At 54.2% G+C, this 21,956-nt stretch overlaps 1 protein-coding gene across 2 annotated transcripts in view; it reads left to right on the top strand.

Annotated features, from left to right (window-relative positions):
• Positions 1-2,565: 2,565 nt before the first annotated feature.
• Positions 2,566-21,956, top strand: part of SYNE3 (spectrin repeat containing nuclear envelope family member 3) — an 89,784-nt gene continuing 70,393 nt past the window's right edge. For both annotated transcript variants that reach the window (XM_076003747.1, XM_076003745.1), the window contains exon 1: positions 2,566-2,692. The gene's annotated coding sequence lies outside the window, so the exon portion shown is untranslated. The remainder of the gene's footprint in view (positions 2,693-21,956) is intronic.

The following is a 21,956-nucleotide window of genomic DNA, read 5'->3' on the forward strand; positions in this document are numbered from 1 at the left end:
CGAGACCCTATCTCTACTATAAATAGAAATTAATTGACCAACTAATATATATAGAAAAAATTAGCCAGGCATGGTGGCGCATGCCTGTAGTCCCAGCTACTTGGGAGGCTGAGGCAGTGCGATTGCTTGAGCCCAGGAGTTTGAGGTTGCTGTGAGCTAGGCTGACGCCACGGCACTCACTCTAGCCTGGGCAACAAAGTGAGACCCTGTCTCAAAAAAAAAAAAATAAATAAATAATGGGGGAGTATTCTGAAAAGCAGCAAGCCCTATAGAGCCAAAGACAGTAACAACAACTAATACCTGCATAGTATTTTGCAATTTATAAGATATATTGATCACAGACATTTTCACGTATGAACTATTGCTATCCCCATCTAACAGGTGAGAAAACCAATGTTGCAAGAGGTTACGTAACTTGTGACGTTCACTCACTTAAATAAGTTGCAAAGCGGCACCTGGAGTTTGGGTCCCTCCGTGACTCTGTGCCGCATCTCTGAGCACCACTCTACCCAGTCACAGACGGAGAATCATTGCACCGTGACCTCCTTGAGGGTAGGCGTCTATGCCTCATTCTTCTCAGTATTTCCAGAGACTAGCACATGGTTAACACATAGTTCAGGAAATGTTTGATGAAAGACTGAACAGCTGTGTGCCAGAAACTATAGCCACCATCCTAGATCCACAACCAAAATATAACAGCTCGCAAAGACTCGGTGCTCACAATACCAGTCACAAAACCACACAAGACGGGCTCCTATTACTAGATCCATATAACAGAAGAGAAACCAAAGATGAGTAATCAGCCCAAAGATGTAAATTGGGGCACTTTGGCACCAGAGTTTGAAATCTTAACTTCTAACCAAGCAGGACAATGACTTTTCACAGCCTGTTGCTCCACCCTTCCAGGAGCCTGGGGGGTGGGGGGCAACTCTACCCTTGTGCAAATCACCTGACCTCTTTGTGCTTAGTTTCCCTCAGAAGACAAAACTCATTAAACTTTTCCTACCTACCTCGAGGATCTTTGTAGAGAGTTAATGAGGAGATACATTTGAAAGCATTCTGAAAAGCAAAATGTATTATCCAAATGAAGTATTATAATAATGGTTAATCACCATCTGCACCTTCAGTTTAACTGTTGTAACCCCACGGCCTGCGGCAGCATCTCGGATGGAGTCATGGTGCTAATGAGAGGTTTAACAGCACACCTGGAACCAGTCACCTGGAACCAGGCACCTGGAGCCAGTCAAGTTCAAGGCCGGTCAAGTTCAAGGCCCTTTGTGTGCATCTCCAGCAACGCTATGAATAATTATGGCTTAATGAATGGGGTGTAACTAAGGAGCCGGGGCTGGCACTCTGTCAGTCTAATGCAAGGTAGGTCTACTTGAGTTTAATCCTGAGTTTGGGCTAATTCTTCTGTCTCTTCCTCGATTCAGAAAAGATGCACATACCCCATTACTATCTGGTCATGTACAATTTAATCTCTTAGGACACTGACTTTTACACTGAATTATTCAACAAGCATCTGCCAGCCCTGCTAAGAAACAAAAGAGGAAAACACCCTCCCCAAAGCATTGGATTTGGGCCAGTTATTAAAGTCCTGGAGCTTCCATCTCCTCCTCTGTAAAATGGGCTAGCCACATCTAAATTGTGAAGACAGGAGTTCACATGGCGCCTGGTTTTACAAGTTGTATCCCTCATTAGCGGCTCTCATCCCCATCCAGAGGAGGTGGATCCAATCATGCAAATATGTAATTACTTTGAAAGAGATAAGGGCTGGGGCCAAAAACAGTTCAAAGCCTGGCTGGATGCCAGTGACTGCTGGCCTAGGGGGCGGGGGAGGCTGGGGTTCAAGGCTCTCGGCCAGCACACAGTAGGAGGCGTCTGGCAGGAGGCTGTGGAGCAAACCCCAGACCAAGGCAACTGCAAGCGCAAAGGCACCGAGGCAGATAAGATTTGGAACTTCGGATTCAAGGTTAAAGGCAGTGGCTGGAGCAGGGGCTGGTGAACAGATGAGAGGCGGTGTCTGCCGAGCTGTGGTTGGGGGCAGGAGAGGCACATTCTTGGGCCTTGGGTTTGTGGGAGGATCACATTATGGGTGGGATTCACGTTCCTTGTGGCCCCCCGAGACTGTGGGCTGGGAGGGAACTGACAAGTCCCCGCCACCCCATCGGCCTGGCAGATTGGGGTCACTTCCTTCTTGGGTTTCGCGCCTCCTGGCGGTGTGCCCCTGCCTCTGTTGGCTCTGCGCGGGTAAGACCTGCCGGTCCCCTTCCCCAAGTCTGGGCGCGCAGAGCTCCCTCTCCACATCCAACTTCCCCGGGGGCAGGCAGCTCTGCGCGATCCCCGAGGACGAGACCGGGCTGTGGGGGGGTGTGGGGGGCGCCGGCGGCTCTCCAGGGCAGCGCGGACAGCCCCCACGCCGGCCCGGCTCTGCGACAGGGGCGGTGAGGCTCTTCCCCCGTCCAGGTCCGCGCGGGCCTCCGCCGAGCGCGCGCGGAGCCGGCGCGTCCCTCTCCCGCCCAGCGGGGTGGCGGGGCCGCCGGGCGGGCGGCTCCCGCGGCAGGTCCCGGCGGGGGCGGGGGCGCTCGGGTGTCCGGGCCCCGCCCCGCCCCGCCCCGGAGCCGCCCGGGACGCAGAGAGGAGGCCGGGCCCCAGCCGCCCGCGGCGCGCGCTCCTCCACGCTCCGGGCCCGGTAAGTGGCGCGGGGCCGGCAGGCCGGGCCGGGGCCGGGGCCGGGGCCGGGAGGGTCGGGGCCTCAGCCCCCGGCCCGCCGCGGACACATCCCGTGGGACCGGGCGTCGCAAGTGGAGGGGACCGGGGAGGCGAGCCGGCGCGCGGGCGGGGGCCCCGGAGTGACAGCTGCGGGCGGGCGGGTATTTTTAGTTTGAATCCAGCCGTTCCCTGCTGGCTCCGAAATCCCCCGGCCTTTCCTCTCAACCCCTGCGGGCTCGGCCCGCAAGAAAAAGCCCTAAAAGCTCTGGGCAGCCCGTCCCGGGGGGGCCGGGCGCCTGCTCCGGTCTTCCCTCTGCCTCCCCTAGGGGCGAGGGGACCTGTCACCGCGCCCGTGCCCTGGGCTCGGCAGGAGCGGAGGCTGGAGCAGCCCTCCTGCAGACCGCGCGCGCTCACGCTCCGCGGCGCCCGAGAGAGCGGCGCAGGCGGGAAGGGGGAGAAGTCCACGCGCCGGCTTCCTTTCCTACAGACACCTTCGGGCTGTGCAGCGTTGGGCACGCGGCTGAGCCTCTCTGAGCCTCATTCCCACATGTCTAAAGGAGGAGGAGTGAGGCCAAAGATCGCTTGCAAGGCCTGGGGAGGCTCAGATCAATGTTGGCTTCGTGTGGGGTCTTGACCCCGGACAGCAGACCATGGACCTGGCCCGTTGGTCAGCCCAGGTGCGGTGTCCCACACAGCCCAGCAGCCCTCAGTTTCAAACTGGAAGCCAGGGGCTCCAGAAGGGGCGGTGTAACGAGAAATATTCTTGTTCTACCCCTTTGGCCGTGAAGCTCTGACCCAGGTCTGCTCTGGCCCTCTCCCAGGCCCCTGGTCTCGTTCATGGCTGAAGGGGTCCCCTCCTCCTGGCACGAGGGAGGGGCTTTCTACAGGCAAGAGCTGCGCTTGGCCTAGCCTGATGTGTTTTTCCGGGGCGCGCTCCACCCCGCATGAGTGAGGGCAGGGGGAGATGGTGGGAGCATGTTACAAAATCACTGCCCTTCCGAGCTGGGCGGGACAGCCTCCTTCATCCCCCAAGAGAAGCAGAAACAGGCCCAGAGTGGGGGAGCGACTTGCCCAGAGCCACACAGCCTGGCTGTCCTGAAGGGCCCAGCCTGGACTCCCCCACTGCCCGGCAGCCAACGGCTCACAGGGGTCAGGAGCTGGGAGGGGTGTGCCGTGCCAACGAGCTGTTTTGCTCGGTTTCCTGTCGCGGTGCCCCAGCGGGATGCTCTCACACGTGTGGGTCTGCACATTCCTCAGGCGGGACAACAGGCAGCCTGACAGCCGCAGCTGTGCCAAGCGCTGGCCCCGGGCGTTGTTTTCAGCCAGAGAGGCCCCTCTGGGGGTGGCTGAGCCGGGAGTGGGCTGGGAAGTCTTATTTCTGGAACTCGCGTCTTGCTGGGGGGGCTGAGGGTTTGCTGGTGGCACAGAGGGGAGTGGCGGGGGCCAGGCTGAGGTCTCTGGCCACCGCAGGTGCCCTTCAGGGTGAGTTTGAGCTCTTTCTGTCTCCATGGGAACCACCCTCCAGCCTGAGAGCTTTGCTTGTCGTCCGCAGCGTGGACCTGGCCGTGCCTGGGCGAGCCCCTTTGCCTCCTGGTGCAGACACCTGGGGCAGGGCGCTGGGGTCCTGGTGGGCTGCGCTGGGAGGCCACCCTGGGCAGGTCCAGCATAACCTCCAGAGCACCCTGGCGTCCCTGGGAGCCCAGAGGGTAGGAGTGGGGGTGGCCAAGTTGGATGACCTTGGCCCTTTCCTAGTTGTGTGACCTTGGGAAAGTCACTTTACCTTTCAGAGCTTCAGCGTCCTTCCCATGAAAGGGGAGAAGCACAGCGTTTGCATGGTAGGGGTGTCATGAGCATTACATGAGCTATTCTATGAACAGCGTTTTGTACGGTGCCAGACACAGGGTCTGTGAGCAGTGGTCACATGTTGAGGTGAAGGGGCCTGGTTGGGATACCTGGGTTCCCGCCGATCTGCCGCTTCTCTCTCTGCCTTGATTTCCCCATGTCTGTCAAATGGTGAGTGGTCCTTCCAGCACTGTGAGCTGGTCCTCAGCCTCGGGAGGGAGATTAGAGAGGAGCCTACAGAGGAATTCAGATGTGTCTTGAGGTCTCCCCTCTCTGACCGCCTGTGATCCTGGCAGTAGCCGAGGCTACCCTGGCTGGCCCGTCTACAGATGAGACTGACATCCAGTGGCCAGACATAGTGAGCCAGGATTTGAACTCGGGGCTTTCGACTTAATGATCTTCATTGCACAACACAGCCTGTCTTAATGATCCAATGATAGTGTTATTTGTTAATCATCGAAAAAACAGCACTGACCAGGCCGGCTCCCTGTCTTCATTAAGTCATTGGTACCTGCTGGGAAAAAAATGGATTCTGAACATTTTTTGTTTTCTGTAGCATCTAAAAGCAGCCCAACTAGACCGCCAAGGGAAGAGCCCTGGGCATCTTTGCTCGAGGACTTAGTGACAATGTTCCTGGGGGCTGAGCAGTCAGGAAGCAGATGGGGGGACAAGTCCTGGGAGCTGAAGCCTCAATTTTTCCTCTCTACACTAGTGAAATAGCCCTCCCCAGGGTCGCTGAGAGGATCAGTGAGGTCACATTCAGCAGAGCACCCCGAGTGGTGTGACACACCACATTGTAAACAGGGGTGACCGAGCGTACTGTTATTACTCATCCTGCTGCCGGTCCTCCACGCCGCAGGTGCACTCAGGGAATCCTGTCGTCTGCGGAATGCTCTCAGTCTCGGCAGAGAGCTGCTAAGGGCATTGTAAAGCTCAAAACACAAGAGTTGTTTAGTGATATGTGCCCAAGATGTGAAATGATGACAAAACGCGAGAAGGCAATTACCTTAAATAAAAGTCAAATGTCACCACGGGCGGGGGAGAGCAAGAGGACTGGGGGAGTCGGGAAAGGGGGCGGTCACAAAGGAAGTCACTTTGTAGTCAGTTGTTGGGTCCATGCCTGCTTCACGCATGCCTTTATGCATAGGGTCTCGTTCACAAATTTAAGCAGGTTTAAAAAAGAAAAAGGCAAGGGAATTATAATGCAAAACCAAGGTGATTATCTTTAAGGGAGAAGCAGTGATCCTGTTGTACTCTCAGTGGGATCCATTATGTCCTGTTTTTTCAGTCCAGTGGTGGGCTTGTAGGTGTTATTTCTAAATATTTTTATGCTTCATCATTTGCAAATAGAAGGCACACGTATGTATTCATATATATATATATATATATATATATATATATATATATACCTCAAATCTCACATAGTACAAATAAAATTAAGAAATAATAATGGAACATTTTCAGATGCTTTGTTAGAAGAGCAGCCTCTTTGGATTTAAATGGTAATCTGGTTGGATTTAAAAAATAAAACACAAATCCTGTTGTATGACACATGCCTTTACTTCATTTAAGAAACATAATCTCCCTCTTCCCAAGTTATACAGCAAGAAGATGGCATTAACACTCTGTGATCTCAAGATTATCAACAGGGTTTTCTGAAGTCTTAGCCTAATGATTTATGCCTCTGATTCATAAAACCCTGAAATGTTTGAGCTGGGAGGAACCTCGGGTCCCCCTGGGTCAATCTGCTTGTTTTTACAACCGGGGGAAGTGTCCTGGCCAAGGTCAACATTGGGCACATACGTAGGCGGACACCTCTGGGCTGCCACACCTGTATGACTCTCAGGAGGACACCACCCGACATACCAGTGTGACTCCTGGGCCGCCTCCTCCGGGCAGGCAGGGAGCACACGAGTGGTACATTAAAACGGTTTGATCATTTTAATTCTAAAAAGTTAGAGAAGAGCTATAACGTGCAGTGTGACCACACTCGTGTAGAACTTACATGAACAGAAACATTGTCAAAGGAAATACATAAGCAGTGCTTACAATCTTCTTTCCTACAAGAAGTCCTCTTAGGAGAGAGCCACTCTTACTCATCCTGCTTTTCGCAGGGCACACTTGATCCTCAAAACAATTTAGTGCCACAGGTATGGTTATTCTCATTCTTCAGTTGCGGAAACAAGTTCAGAGAGGTTAAATGCCTTGCCCGAAGTCACACAGCGGGCAAGGATGGAGCAGGAGTTTCACCCAGAGGCAGAGCTGAAAAGGTGAGACACTTTTGTTTTTCGTGTGCTGTGTTGTGAACACTACTCCTTGAAGCTGAACCTCTGGGCAGCCCAGCCCCGCCTGGGTGGGCCGTGGGGAAATACTTGTTGATATTTGGGTGGTGTTCTCCCGGCTGTCAGATCGCACTGAGGATCCGAAGGCTGATGGCTCTAGCTCCGCCTTGCTTCCGCCCTCGCAGGGGAGCTTGCTCCCTCTGCCACAGGGGCAGTGGTGTGCTGAGAGTTGGGGAAACCCATCCCATTTTTGGAGCTTTTGGTACACACTTTTTTCTCGTTCACCTTCTCTCTGCCAACATCGAAGGTGTGCCGGCCTTCCCTCTGTGGAGGTGCCTGTCACAGCCAACAGGGCTCAAAGGGACAGACATCCCAGGACTACTGGCTTCAGGTGGTGGCTTTCCCGCTGCTCAGCCGCCGTGTCCCAGCATGGGTGCTCACCTGGGCAGTGGAGACCTGAGCCCAGGTCCCGGCCCCACTCTGTGTCGCAGGGCCGGTCGCTATGCTGTGAATCCGTCTGTTTCCCATCTGGTCAAGGGATTGGTGATACCTCCCTGTAGGACAGGGCTTAGCGAGGGCTAACGAGAGAGAACTTTGCGCAGGTAGGGCAGCTTTCGGAGTCTAGGAAACAAACCCTGACGTCTGTGCCCAGAGAGATGGAGTGTGGGTGATCAAGAAGTGTTTAGGAGCGACAGCTGCAGTGGAACTGGTGGAGCTGAAGAGATGATCTCTTCCGAGCCTGTAATTTTACATATGAGGAAACTGTGCCACCACGCCCAGAGGACTGGCCCGAGTCTTGCAGGTGCCGAGGGGGTCAAGACTGTGTCTCCTACCTCCCAGGCAGGTGCTCTTCCCCTCCAGCCACCTTTCCCGCAAGCCTGTTTGACTGGAATCCTAGAAGGTTGCATGATGGAAAGGGAAAGCTGGTTTTTAGGGTTAGACACACGCAGTCATCAGCAAGGCATGGATGGAACAGGGCGGGCCACCAGGGCTGGCTGGACTCTAATTTAAGCCAAGAGTTTTATTTGAGATCTGAAAAGGGCTCCGCCCCTCCCAAGTGACATTTGCTGAAATAATGCACCGGCTGATTCACTGGGGTAGCCTTTTTCCTTAATGATGGGAGGAACCTGCCTTTGACCTTCACCTGGGCTGGTCTCGGCTTCCTGCTCTCTAAGGTGGGAGGCTGAGAGTAGGGTGTCTCTCAGCTGCCTCGGAGTCCAGATGTTTTCTCATCCAAGGACGGCAGCCTCACGGTAGGTGTTTGGGGACCCGAGTCTGGCCACTGCAATCTGTCTGCCCACCCCAGGAGGGCCAGGTCACTGACGCTGGTGACTCCCTGTGAATCCTTCTTGCTCTGAGGATGAAGTCTTGAGTCTGAGGCTGGCCCAGCTTCCTACAGCCTGGGCCACCTCCCAGTCCCATGAAGCCGCCACCCCGCTTGATCTTTCCCACCTGGACACCTGCACTCGAGCTGTTCCCTCTGCCCAGCTGCCCTTCTCCCTGTGCCTCCCCACCCACACCTGGCCAGATGTCACCTCCTCCTGGAAGCCTTCCTCGGCCGCCTCAGATGGGATTGGTGATTTCTGTTTTCCTGTTCCCATTGCACTTTGCCATTGACATGAACCAACAGTTTTTGAGTCTGACTAGGCTGTGATCTCCTAGAAGGAGGGGGGTGCAGGTTTTCATCCTGACATCCCACTCCCAGCCTGGGGGGGGTATTGTTATTATTTTAAGTAAAAGCCTTTACACTGTAAAATAGGATCTTACAAATTTTAGGGAAGCTGATGCTCGCAGTGCCTTTACATGGGTCGTGCAGGGCAGACCCCAACCTACCCCGGACGCAGAGGAAAAACGTGCTCCAGAGCAGTGACCCGAGGCTGGGGAGGGAATGTGCCGTGGGCATCGTCTCCCTTCGTGGCCCCCTTCAGGGGACTGCTCTCTTGGAGGACACGTGGCTTTCCCGGGCTCTCTGGAACCTTCAAAATGTCTCCTGACCTCCCCGGGACTCACCCCTGAGTCCTCTCTCCTGAGTATGCCAAGCTCCCTCCCCCTGGGGCGTGCCTTCTTGCTCTGCCCTCTGCCAGAAAAGAGCCTCCCCTGGGCCACTGTCTCTGTGCATTGGGCCCCGCCTCAGAGTCACAGCCTCGGAGGACCTGCCGGCCCACACAGTAACATGTGCCCCCCGCCACTGCACTCTGTCCTGTCACCTGTTTTGTTGCTACCTGAACTTATCTGGGCTATGTACTTGCAGTTGAGTTTATCATCCATCTCTTTAACTGGAACATAAACCCCCTAGGGGCAGGGGCTTTGTCCCTGCAGAGCCCAGCTCAATGCTGTGCGTTCGTAGAATGAGGGAGTATGTGCCCTGAAGGGGTGGACAGGTGCCGTCCGAGATCCCTCACCCGGTTTATCGTCACGGCTTGTGTCTACCCGGCGCTCCTGGATGCCCCGGTGCTCCCTGCCCTTTCCCGTCATCCTCGCAAGCGCTCGGTGGGAGGTGCTCAGACATTGTCTCCAGTTGACAGCGAGGTTGAGTGACCTGTCCTTGGCCACCTCAGTGAGCAGTGGGGTTGGGAATTGAACTCAGGACACTTGGTCCCGGCACTCGGGCAGGTCACCACCAGGCGACAGCAGGCCCTTCCCTGCTGGGAGTGCGCGCGGTGGGCTGGCGCTGCTGAGTCAGGCCCGGCACTCGGCCTCCTAACCAGGCCTCTCCTTCCTTCTCCGCAGTTCCTTCCCACCAACTCTCTCCTTGCCAGGTGGTTCCTCAAAGGAAACCCTTTCAGGGTGACCAGTGTCACGTGGGTCCAGGAATGCCAGAGGATTTCCAGAGCCAGGACCTACCCTGGAGCACCCCACCCTGTCTCTGCTGACCACACCCTGTTCTCCCAGGGATCCCCATCTGTGACTTGTGCTCTAGCTGCTGGGGACTTAGTGACCAAAGCCAGAGGCTGCAGGTTGGGTGTGAGCCAGTGGGGTTGCCGGGTTGCCGTGTACCCTGCACCAGGCAGCCAGGGAGCTGCCTGATATAATTTGTCCATTTTATCTGTTTGCCGATTTCAAACTCAACTTTGCTCGGAAATAATTTTAAGAAATGATTTTTTTTTTAAATTCCATCTTGTAGAATCTCTTATCCCACTTTCCTCTGGGTAAAACTACCCGAATGCCCGGGGTCCGGGGTCCGGGGTCCAGGCCAGGCACTCCGTGGCTCGGTCCTTGCTTGTTAACGTGCTCCTTTGAGGAGGTGAGAGGATGGCCCCATAGGTTCCCATTTTGGACCCCTCCAGACAGCCATGGGTCAGTCATGCAGCTCTTAGCTGGAGCTGACTTTGGTTTGGGAGCCAAAGGCACGTGTTTGTGTCTGGGAGCTGGCACTTCTGCCCTGTAACCTACGTGGCTTGGGCAACGGCATTCCTGCAACTTACTGACACGGATTGAAACGGACACCGGGTGAGAAAATGCCAGAGACAAGTCCGTCCCCTGTAGGAGGAGTGTGGTGCATGAGATGGGTGCTTTAAACACAGTCCTGTCCTAGGGGACAGTGACTCGGGTCTGGGGTGGGGGATGCCAGGAAGGACTCTTTAATTCTGCCCAGGAACACAGTCTTTCTGGGCCTCACCTCCCTTCTCTGTAAAGTGGGGAAAGGTCCTACACCCCTCACCTTGCTGGGTGCATATGAGCTCTGTCGTGAACCACAAACCACCCCTTGGAGGTACGGGGCCATCGGTACTGTTAGTTTACCCAACAGAGCAAAGTGTCACTGAGTCCAGCTGTCTTCCCAAGCGAAAGACAAGTTAGACTTTCTCTGTCCATGGAGTTTCTCTCTGCTTCTGGGCCTGCGATGGAATTACACAGATCTGGGCTGGGATCCAGGTCCTGTCACCTGCAGTGTGATCTTGCCAAGTCACATGACTTCCATGGGCCATTCCATGTGAAATGGGGCCATGCCTTCCCCTCGGAGTCTCAGGTGAGATCTCGGATGTGGAATTCCCAGCACGTGGTAGGAGCTTGGTCATGCTCCCTCCCCCAGATTCGCTTTCCAGCTTCTCTGAGCACTCCCCCCTTTCCTTGGGTGCTCCCTGGCTGGGGAGGTAGCTTGGCCATTATGTAGGTCACTTGGAAGGGAGCTCGCACTTCTGTCTGCCTCTGCCCCCAGCGCTTGCGGCCAGCTGAGTGGGGCATGGCTGCGGGTGAGTCAGTGCTTGGCTCAGGTGTTGCTGGCGGATCCCGCGCCCTGGGCGGTCCAGCGGGGCGTGATGGCTGGGGCTGGCCGAGCCAAGAGGGTATACAGGTGCCCGACCACACACCTTGACCACTCATTGCCTGCCCGGGACACCAGCCATCCCCAAATGGCCAATGTGACTTTTCCCTTTCATAGAATTAACTTTAGGAAAAAATTCAGTGTCACCACACTAGGTCCTCCTGTCTTATTCCCAGCCCTGAGCACCAGGGTCCTCCTCCCTGCAGTGCTGGGGTTTAAACTAGGTCCTGAGAGCTCAGACCAGGGGCTACTAGCAACTTGCAGGATAAACTTGGTGGCACATCCTCGAGCACAGAATGACAGTCAGTCCCTCTCCATCTTTTTTTTTCTTCTAATACTTCTGATCATATGATGTTCTCTTCATCACCTGGGCTCCACCCTGGACCAAATGAGTTAGAAACCTCTGGAAGTGGGGCAGCTTGTCTATTTTAAAAGTTCTCCAGGTGATTCTGATGCCCAGGGATGGGTGAAGGACCCCTGGATTTTGTCTAGGACAACATTCCAGTGGATGCTAATCTGTTTGTAACAGCTCTCAAACCCTTGCCCATCCTCTCTCTAATGATGCGCAGGTGCCAGGTGCAAACGGGCAACAGTGTCCAGACAGAGTTACATGCTGTTTATGTTCATTCTATTTCTTACCGTGTTCTATATATGGCAGCTGATCCTGGCCTTGATTTTCTAATTAAGGTAAAGATAAAAAGTCTTCTTTTAAAATAAATTTAAGTTTAAATGGGTCAAATTAAAGAAAATTAATCAGAAAAAAAAATAGTGCAGATGTGTCTGCAGATGTGGCCCAAATCATGACTGAGATGCACAAAATAGCCAAAGTGTGTGAACACACAGAATTGGATGACACTAAAGGCCCAGCATTCTGACAGGCCCGAGGGCTGCCTGACGAGCTCACCCGCTAACGCAGGGCTGTCGGCACGGCCACCCGGACTGGTAGAGCCCGTTAGCAGACTGACCCCACTGTGTGCATAGCAAAAGTGTGTCCCTGCCTGGCCGTCCTCAGTGAGGCCCCAGGGACAGGACAGCTGGATTCTTTCCCTTACAATGCACTTGCCTTCTCACTCCACCTTCCCTCGGCCACAGGGACAGCCTGAGAAGCCACCTGTCCAGCTCTCAGGGCCATTTTCCTAGAGGCAACATTGCCGCATACACTCGGTGAATGCAACGTTGCAGGACCTCAGTGTCCCCAGGGGCCTGGCTCCCCCGTGAGTGCCCAGGCACACCAGGCCATGGAGGGCAGTGGGGAGCCCGAAGTCCCAGGACAGGACCCCAGACTGCTGGCTCCCAGGCCTAGACTTTGCTAATCAAGAAGGGCCCCCCCACCCCAAGGCTTAGATTCTCTCTAGGGGAGACAGGAACAGAATGTGATGTGAACAGACCCCGCCGGGGCCCATGGCCAGCTCTCCCCACCTGTGTCCAGTGGCCCCTGCCCATTATCACGGAGAGTGGGCCCGTGAGCCTTTCTCTGGAGAGCGATGGTGTGCGGCTCCTGTTGTCTTTTAACTGACAGCGTGATTCGCATCCCCGGCCCTGGCAGGGAGGACCCCATCCTCAGGACCCGGCAATGGTTCAGGTACTGGCTTGGAGGGCTGGGGAGGGGTTTCAGCAGAACCACCCTGACAGCGTGGGGCGACCGCAGCTTACTGGCAAAGGCCCCCACACATTGCAAGGGAAATTGCAGAGGGAAAACCCTGGTGGAGATGCAACTGTCAGCATTCGGAAAGCTTTGCCTATCAGCAAAGCTAGGTTATCAGCAAATTGTGTCCCTGTTTGCTGAACGGAACAGGAGAGAATCTTCTAGGCTCCCAGACCCGGTGGAATGCTGTGCTGATAGGCAGGGGCGGGGGCGGGCCTGCCCTTGGGCTGATAAATGGCCCTGGCCTTTGGAGCTTCTAGAACAGAAATAGGCAAGCTTTTTCTGTAAAGGGCCAGAGAGTAAATATGTAAATATATTTAGCTTTCTGTCCTATAGCTGAAAGCAGCCACAGACACTGTGGACATGAATGGACGTTGGTTGTGTTCCAGTAAAACTTACTTTATGGACACTGGGATTTGAATTCCATGTAATTTCCATGTGTCATGAGACATTATTATTCTTTTGATTTTTTTCACCCACTATTTAAAAATGTGAAAACCACTCTTGGTTCGAGAGCTATACAGAACCAGGCGGTGGGCCGTGGTCTGCAGTCCCTGTTTAGAATCCCCCTCCGCAGCGGAGAGTGGACCTCACAGCTCTGAGCGAGTCACTCTTCTAATAATTTCAGTTCTTAAAAATGTAGTTCTGAAACGGCTCTCAGTCTCGTGTCTGCTAGTTAAAATAGAACCTAGTGTCAATTCATTCGGATGCTCATTTGGCAAATATTAATAATCTAGTGGTTGAGAGCAGAGGAAATGTTCCTATATTGGCTGTGTGACCTCAGGCCGATGGCTTGGCCTCTCGGATCCTCAGTTCTTTCATCTGTAAAGCGGCAGGAATAGTAGGACCTACTGCATCAGTGAAATAGTCCCCATAAGACTTAGCGAGGTGCCTGGCACATGGCACGCCCTTCGTGGAGGTTCGCTGTGTTCTCTCACCTCTGTAAAGGGTTCGGGAAGGATGTGTCTAGGTGGGTAGTGATGCTATATTCCATCAGCCAACAGCCCTGCGCCGCAGAGGAGGCGCGTCATAGGGGAGGCCCAGAGAAGTTAGGGGGCTTGTCCAAGGTCGCAAGCTAATGGTAAATGGTAGAGCTAGAAAACTGGTTCCTAGGACCCAGCTCTTTCCATGCAGTGCCCTTGCAGGGGACCGCAGGGGAGATTAAGCTACTGTTTCTAGGCGCTTGCTAATGGGATTCCTTTAATCATTTAATCATTAGCACCTTTCCCATGGGAGCCAGGGCTCTTGTAACTTCTCTGTGCTGCTCCTCAAATTCTTGGGGAGAGCAGCATTTTTGGGGGGACCTCACAGACCTCCAGCAGCTTGGGGTGGCTCCAGTCCGAGCGTTTTCTGAGAATGTCTTTGGAGGAATCTTGTTGCTCTTCGTGGCGCTCTAGTTTAGAAGCCCCCGTCTAGAACAAGCATCTGGGGAAGACTGCATATTTCTGCGTCCCCTTGAGAGAGAACTACTGAACTACTGTGGTTTCTGAGTCTCTGTAGGGCCAGTGGAAAAGGCTCTAGAAGGATCTGGAAGTTGAGATTCTTCTGAAGAGTTGCTTTTGAATAATGGAATCCTCAGAGTCTTGCAAAACAAATACTGGAGGTGAGTTCCTGGCCGGTTTTATGTGTTAGTTTTTCCTTTTGTAAAATGGAGTTGGTGATGTAATAGTTGCTTGTTGCTTCAGTTCAGTAGACGAGTGTGTGTGTGTGTGTGTGTGTGTGTGTGTGTGTGTGTGTGTGTTGGTTCCTGCAACTGGCCTCGCTCAAGACACAGAGGAAGGCCGGGTAGGAAGCCTGTCCTTGGATCTCGGAGGCCTCAGGAGATAAAGCCTAGGCGAGGGATGGAGTGACTGGATCAGAGAGTCCCTGGCAGCTGTGGCCGGGAGCCAGCCGGGGAGGATGGGCCGAGCCTGGGTTTCTGCACCCCTGGGGCTCTGCAGCACACAGTAAGAGGAGGAGGTGGAGGACACACAGGCCTCAGACTGCTGGCCTGTCTGTCCCCAGGTCCAGCCCCGGTGGGTGGCTGAGAGGTGGGGCGTGGTCTTGAGAGTGGACACGAAGGGAGAAGTAAGTATGACCAGCTGTCCATGCCTTGCCCAAGACTGAGAGGTTTCCGGCGGCTCAGGACTTTCAGGGCTAAAACCTGGAAAGTGTCTGGCAAGCCAGGACAAATTGGTCCTGCTAGGTCAGAGCCATGTCACTTTGACCATGGAGTTGGGTGGATGGTGCGAGGGGGCTTGTCTCTTCCGCCTGAGCCTCAGTGCTCCCCCAGACTCAACTGCTCCTCCCAGTGCTCCCAGAGTCCCCTGTGCCCCTGCCTGTCCCCCACAAGTCTGCAAAGGCAGAAACTTCCCTTGCATCAGGGCCAACCCCTGCCCGCCCCAGGCCAGGGAGTGTTCAGTAAATGCCGCTGGATGAGCGGGGGAGGCTGGAGGGTCTCCCCCTTCATGGCTCCCTCGCTGGTGACAAATTACTCAGATGCTGACTCACGCTTTTCCGCTCTGCACGCCTCGTTCCCTCTCCCACGTGCCCGTCCCTGCCCTGGGCGCCTCCCCCACTGTCCTTGCAGCACCAGAGGCCCCTGCCCTGTGGCTGCTCCCTTGTCCTACCTGCCAGCAGTTTCTCCCACTGCCCCCGCTGCTGTGTCCCCTGTGAACAGACACTCAACCCCCCACTGGGCTGGGCTGTTTTTGCATCTTTCTCCCTGTGCACCGTGAGCTCTCAAGCTGACTGTCTCCTCTGCTGTAACGTGTCTTCAAAGAGCGCATGGAGCTGAACACATGGGGCCGAGAGTCATTCATTCGCTCACTCACTGACTCCTCGGAGGGCCTCCTGTGTGCCAGGCACCGTCCTGGGCAGTGGGTTGGGAGTAAAGACCGGCAAAGCCTTTGCTCTGGTGGAACTTACATTCTAGAAGGATCTAGAGTCATCTAGATTCAACAAGCAAAAAAATAAGTAAACAGCAGTGTACCAGAAGGATGCGTGTGCTCGGAAGAAACCACGGGGAGAAGGTGAGTCACCGGAGGCCCTGCCAAATGCTCGCAGGCCGGGGGCGGAGGCACCAGCTCCTCGGAGGGGAAACCTCTCAGGCTCTGCTCGCGTGGTGCCCGTTCTGTGCGGGCAGAAAGAGTGCATCGTCTCCCGGGTGGGGACGGTCCTACTGTTTAGTGTAGTCCACTTGGGGACAGTGGCATTTGCCTTTCATGCAAAGCATGCGGGCCACCCGTCCCTTTAAGGAAATCCATTAAAGCCAGCATTGTCTGAGAGGAGGGAGAAAATGTTGTGGAAAGTCAGATGGGGTTTTGTGCCTGGTGTGACAAGCCAGTGTGTGTCAGCACCCACCCTGCCCCCGCCCCACCCCCACCCCCCACTGGGAGTACAAAGAACGGGCTCATGCACTGACCCTCCCTCCTCCGGCTGGGTGGGTGGCCTTGGAGCCCTGGCAGCAGGCAGGGACAGTGGGCTCTGCTGAGGGGATGTGGGGAGAACCCAGTTCCTCCAGTGGGAAAGGCATTAAAATGTCCGGGCAGCGGGGCAGTGGGGCGAGGACCAAGGCGGGTGATGAGGCCGAGAGGCGCTGGCTCAAGCTCAGCACACAGCAGTGGGGTATCATCCCCCTGGTCTGACTGGGGGGGGGGGAGGGGGGAGCAGCTTCTCCCTGCTGCCGGGGCATGGCCGGCCGCTGTTGCTGAGGTCTGGGAGGCTCAGGAGGGCACCCCTGCGCCTGCAAGGTAGTCACTCAGCCCTACAGGTAGCCCCTTCACACTGGGACCCACGAGAGCAGCAGAGCAAAAGCCAGTCCCTACACTGGGTGCCCTTGGCTGCACACAGACACCTCGTAAACTGGCGTCTTGAAGCCCTGGCAGGAGCAGGCGTGTGCTAATTATAACCTGTGCAGCCCATTAACAATCGGCCTTGGACTCCAGGGAGGAGTTGTCAGAGGTGCTCTGAAGGTCTCAGATGTAAGGCAGGAGTTGGTGATACAGAAGACAGGCTCTTGGGGACATCACCTTACAGCCCCAGCAGAATGGGGATCCTTTAACACCTCTTGGGCTTTGCTAAGAGACTGCTAGGGAGAAGAAGGCAGCAGGCTCATTTGCTGTGTGACCTTAGGCAGGTTACTTAGCCACTCTGAGCCTAACTTCAACTTCTTTATAAGAAGCAGCTAAGCATTTCTATTTAACAATGGATGGGAGGGCTCAATGAGTATATGTGAACAAACACCTAACACAATCCCTGATACCCGGCAGGTACTTAGCAATGTTGGTTCTCAGTCTTCTACTCCCTGAAGAATTCTGGAAGGCTTCCTGGAGGCAGTGTTGCTAGAGTCGATGGGTGAATGTAGCCAGACAGATAAGTGCAGAGGGACCAGCAAAGACTGAGGGGAGAAACCTGATGATGTGTATAAGGAGTCACATGTAGGGCAGAGTAGGGCAAGCAGGAAGGGGGAGGTTGAGGCTGCAGAAATGGCTGGAGAAGGATTTCTTCTGTCCAGTAAGCATCCTGGACTGTCTCAGGCCGGGGCTATGAGGCGCTGGAGGGGTTAAGTCAGAAAGGTCTTCCCCCTGAGCCTTTAGATGCTCCTTTCTGCCAAGAGAGGACTCTGGTCTCCCTGCCTCCCACAGAACTGGTGGGTTTCCTAGGAAATGAATGGAGGCATCCTCTGAGAGCTCGAGTTTGGATCCAGCCCTGCCACTCCTCGGGCTGGGGTGCCATTTATTAAATTAAAAGCAAGGTTCAAGTGGTTCTTTGTTGTTTTGTAAACCAAACCTGGAAACTGTGGAGGGTATTTTTTTCTCAGCCGGCAAGTAAAGCGTGCTGGGCTTTCTGGTCCGCCTTGTTCCTGGTGCTGCCGTGGACCCAGGGTCGGCCGGATCCAGCCTGGGTGGGACTGAAAGGTGACTTCTTTGTATTGCCGGCCTACATGCCCCGGCCCCAGGCTCTGTGCGTGCTCATGGGTACCATTGTCATCCTCATTTTGCAAAGGAGGAAACTGAGGAACAGAGAGGTCAATAAGCTTGCCTGTGTCACACAGCTAGTAGCTGGAGAAGCTGCGTTCAGTGGTAGATTGGTTGTGGCAAGCTTGTTCTCAGTCTTCCCTGAGTCAGGGCCTTCGGGAAGCACATGGGAATTGCAGGTGCTCCCACCAGGAGAACAAGCATAGGCACAAAGTGCTGCTTACGATTTCAGGGGTTCATGGAGCCTTTGAGGCCCACCCAGGGACCCCAACATGTCGTCAGGTCAAAATCCCTGGTCCATAGAGACATTTTGGGTGTTTGTGAACCGGTGGATTCCAGAAGGTCTCATGGTGTAGACTGAGGGTGGGGCAGGAGAGGAAGTCCACGGGTGTTGAGTGTGCCCCTGTCCAGAGAGGAAAGGGTCACTGAGCTGTCAGGTCACCCACGAGCATGAGCTTTGTCAGGGCGGCAGGATCTTGTCAGTATGGTTCGTCTCTGTGACTTTTAGCACTGGCCACGGTGTCTGGCATGGAGTAGGAGGTGAGATGAGATTTGTCATAAAATGAATTGAGCGTCTCCCAAGCTTTGGGAGGGAGAGAAGTGGGGCTGGGTGTGGCTCTCTGTTGGAAGATGAGATGGGCCCAGCTCAGCTCTCTGCCTGTTCCCTTGGGTCCTTCGAGGGGACAACTTCATCTTCACCAGCCGGGCCTGCTGGGTGCAAGGAGAAGGCAGAGGGCAGCATGGGGGAGAGCTGGGTTTGGGGCAGCCATCGGTTCCGGGAACCCGGGTCTGGGGCCCCCACAGCTGGGGCCGGTGCCCGTCGGGCTGCTCTGCCTGGTTCATTTCAAGCTATATTCTCTCAAGACCTGCCAGGGAGGCCTCACCGGGCCCATCAGCAGTGACCCCGAGCCTTCATGCCCCTCGGGCCTGTCCCCATCTCAGCACACTCACCGCAGAGGGGCTGGTCTGGGTGGGCACCTCACCAGCCCCCACCCTGCCTGTCCCTGCAGTGGGTCAGCCGTGTTCTGGGAAATCCTGTTCTGACTCAAAGAGAAACCCTCCCTTGTTGCCTTCCTGACTCACTTCCTCATTTTGCTGACCACCTTGCAGCATGGCAGGGGCGCTGGAGCCAGGCAGGCCTGGGCTTGCTCCGGCTCGGCGCCTTCCTCGCTGTCTGCTGTGGGAGGGAGAGATGGCCTCTCTGAGCCTCAGTTTCCCCTTCTCTGAGGTGGCACAGCCACCCCTGGCTGGGCAGTTGATGGGGACTTCACAGCATCTGCCTAGTGCCTGGCACACACCAGGTAGCCTCATACATAAACTCTTGCCTTTATGACAGGTATTTGGTGACATTTTACCTAACCCCCGGGAGTCTTCTTTGGCATCCAAAGGTCGAGATCCATGATGACCTTGACACCATGCAGGGCAATCACAGGGTCGCAGATGAGCCAGGATGGAGGACAGGGTAGCAGCAGCCAGAAGACCCCTTACCTGACAAACGGCGTTGGCAAGGTGTGCACGGCTGGGAATTTTGTTGGGAGAGAGACAGTGAGGACAGACATTGGGCTGACACCCTTGGGTGGAATGGGGGCTGCTCCCCAGAGCTCATTAGATGTCTGCAAGTTTAATCAGTTCTGGAAAGAAGGTCCTTCTACATGAATCCTTGGCCTTTTTTTTGACGTGCAGGTTTACAGTGAAAAGAATGGCTTAGAGTTCAGTGGCGTGTTACAAGGCATTTCCTAGCATGTGACCCACGCTGCCACACTGCAAGGGCACTCCTTGATCCAGACAGCTGAGCAGACGCTGCCATGACAGCTTGTGGGTCCTGTCACTGACTAGGCCATGCCACTCCCTTGCTTGCAAGCCCACACTGGCTCTCTGTCGCCCACCGAGTAAAACCGACACAACCCTTTGGAACCCGGTGGAGCCTGCTCTCCACACTGCTCCCTTCCGTCTCCCCTTGCTAATGGTTCCCAAGCCCACCCTGCAGCCTGAACTTGGCCTTGCCCTTTCCATCTGCCCACCTTTTGCCCAGTCCATCTGCCAGTCTGCCCTTTCCCCCTTCTCATCTTGTCCCTTCCCGTCTCAGCCAGGGTGTTCCCTTCCTTGTGAGCCCCCAGAATCTCACTCAGAATCACCACTTCCTTCTCTGGGCTCCGAGGGCGGCTGCCGTGCCGCTGCGTGCAATACCGTGATGTGCACATTCTGAGTCCGTCTGGAGAGCCTGCCGGCCCGCTGGGCGACAGCACCGGCACATCTGGATGTAGAGTCAGAGGGTCTTAGATTTGACTCCTCGGCTCCCAGCTAGCAGCTCTGGGACCCTGGGCAGGCCATGAACCTTCTCCCAACCCCGGTGTCCTCATCTGTAAAATGGGAGTAAATAGTAAACACTGTCTCTCCTGTGAAAATTTTTATTGTTATCATTAATCCAGCAAATGCCATTGAATTGAGTTGAGTAGCCTCTCGCAGGGGAGGGTTTGTTCCTTACAGGAATTTCAAACACCGATTATACGCCTTGGGTTGAGAAGCCATAGCTATTTGAACGCTTCTGAGGGCTTCACTTTGCTTTCCTTTCTTCCGAGACTGCCCGGGGCTTCCCAAGGCAATGCCACCACTGGAGACCACGCCTCCCGCTCCCAGGCCGGGGCTTGCCCGTCCCATCGGGCTGTTGGCATCTCTCTGGGGAGGCAAAGTTTCCTTTCTGTTTGTTCCACTGACTGGTTTGAAAATTTCACATCATCTATATAACGCCTGTAGGACCAGTTTGGATGTGGAATGGTGTCAGGCTCTCAGAAGCTGCCAGGCTAACGCAGCTGGGTCAGCTGCAGCTCTGGGATTCCACAGACCCAGGTTCAAATCCAAGCTCTGCCTCCCGGGCAATAACAGTGACCAATTCTGAGATTTTAGAGTCACGTTATTCCACCTCTCCGAGTCTCAGTTTTCTTGGAAACGGGGATGGTGATACCAAGCTTCAAAGGCGTCTTAAAGATCCGGTGCCGTGGTGAATGCCTGGGGAGGGACAGCGTTTGAGCTGGACCCTAACACGTGCTCAGTGCGTGGAAGGCACCGTTCTCCACTTTGGAAAAGATCTCAAGCAGTCCCCTAGCTCCTTTTGCATTGGCACACCGTTGATAAGGTACAAGTTCTACCTCCCTGGAAGCAAGAATGTCCTTCTTGCCTGAGCCATGTGACAACACAATAGACTGCCTGCAGGAGGTAGTGAGTCCCCTATCCCTAAAGGTGTGCAAGAGTCTTGGGAGCGTTTCGGTGGCTGTATTTTTTTTTTTTTAAATTATTTCATAATATTACAGGGGTACAAACGTTCCATGTTTTGGTTACATGAATTGCTTTTGTACAGTTTGAGTCAGAGTTATAAGTGTGTCCATCACCCAGATAGTGTGCATTGTGCCCGTTAGGTGTAAAGTTATCCATCCCCTCCTCCCTTCTCCTGCCTGCTTGATTTCCATTGAATTTTACTGCCATGTGTGCACATGAGTGTTTATCCGTAAGTTTCAATTTAGTAGTGAGTACATATGGTTTTTGTTCATCCATTCTTGTGATACTTCACTTAAAAAGGTGGTCTCCAATTCCATCCAGGTTGTTATAAAAAGTATTAATTCACCATTTTTTAAAAATGGCTGAGTAATACTCCATGCTATACATATACCCCATTTTATTGATCCACTCATGTATTGATGGACACCAGGGCTCTTTCCACATGTTTGTGATTGTGAATTGTGCTACTATAAAAATTCTAGTGTGAGTGTCTTTTTTAAAGAATATCTTTTTTTCCTTTGGTTAAATACCCAGTAGTGGGATTGCTGGACCAAATGGTAGGTCTACTTTTTAGTTCTTTGCATTCTTTGACACCATCCTACTTTCCATAGAGGTTGTACTAATTTGCAGGCCCTTGGTGGGTGTATTTTTAAAGGAAATCCACACAGAGATAGGTGATTAGACTGGGTCAGATTGAATCTCTCCTAGTTAGGGGGTTCTGTTTTTCTTTTAAACAGCTTTATTGAGATGTAATTCATATGACATGCAATTCACCCATTTGAAGTGTACAATTCAGTGTCTTTTAGTGTATTCACAGAGTATAACCATTATAACCATTATACGTTATATAATGTATAACCATTACCACAATCTTTAGAACATTTTTATTTCCCCAGAAAGAACCCTGCCTCTTTGGCAGTCAATCCCCACCCCCTCACCTCCCTATCCCTAAGCAACCACTAATCCACTTGCTCCGTTGCCCG

The sequence above is a fragment of the Microcebus murinus genome, chromosome 6 (genome assembly GCF_040939455.1).
Source record: "Microcebus murinus isolate Inina chromosome 6, M.murinus_Inina_mat1.0, whole genome shotgun sequence".
Lineage (NCBI taxonomy): Eukaryota > Metazoa > Chordata > Mammalia > Primates > Cheirogaleidae > Microcebus > Microcebus murinus.